The 718-nt window shown below is 57.1% G+C and overlaps 1 long non-coding RNA gene across 1 annotated transcript; it reads right to left on the minus strand.

Annotated features, from left to right (window-relative positions):
* Position 1: 1 nt before the first annotated feature.
* On the minus strand, positions 2-718 carry LOC109364345. Its single transcript, XR_002110332.1, has 3 exons — positions 676-718; positions 330-452; positions 2-20 (listed from the first exon to the last, which is right to left on the minus strand). It is a non-coding gene; the product is annotated as an uncharacterized LOC109364345 (long non-coding RNA).

Below are 718 nucleotides of genomic sequence, written 5' to 3' on the forward strand. Positions count from 1 at the left end.
TAATACTTCCTCAGCAAGCCCTGCAAGTACCAGAGAGACATTGTCAAAGTGGGCAAAGGGGCACGCCAGAGTTCTTCTGCCTGACCCATAGACAGACAGAATTGCCACAAACCAGCCCCATCATTCTCATATTTCCATGAAGACACTGCAGGATGCAGCAGCTCCACAGCTGGTGGACCTAGCCCGCCACCCAGCCGCTGCCTGCTAGCTCCCAAGGTCCCCACCAGCTGGAGAGTGTGGCTGAGGGAGACCTGCATGACTCCAAGGAAGCGAGCCTTGTGGCACAGCCCAAAACTCCTCTGCAGAGAGCCCTGGCTCTAGGCACTCACCATCAGGATCTCCAGCAGCTTGCCCTTCAAGGAGGTGTTAAAGCAGGCGGAGCCACCCACAGCATGGAAGGCAGAGCTGAAGTCAGTGATGCTCTGCACCAGCGCAAGCTTGTTCTGCAAGTCCTGAGGCCCAAGAGAGAAAAAAACTTTCTTTGAACTGCGGGAAGGGCTGCGGGCTCTAAGGGAGACATGTGGGGGCAACGCTAAGGGAAAGGCTTGGATCTTCATCTGGGCACAAACCGTTCCCCGAGGGACCTTTGGAAAGAGAAGGCCCATCTCAGCATCCCCCCATGTGGAGGGGCTGCAGCTGGGCGCTCAGACACCCTGGCACGTTTTGAGCTCTCACCCGACAGCTGCAGCTGTACAGCAGCAGGATGTTGCCCACGATG

Source organism: Meleagris gallopavo, unplaced genomic scaffold (genome assembly GCF_000146605.3).
Source record: "Meleagris gallopavo isolate NT-WF06-2002-E0010 breed Aviagen turkey brand Nicholas breeding stock unplaced genomic scaffold, Turkey_5.1 ChrUn_random_7180001848672, whole genome shotgun sequence".
Lineage (NCBI taxonomy): Eukaryota > Metazoa > Chordata > Aves > Galliformes > Phasianidae > Meleagris > Meleagris gallopavo.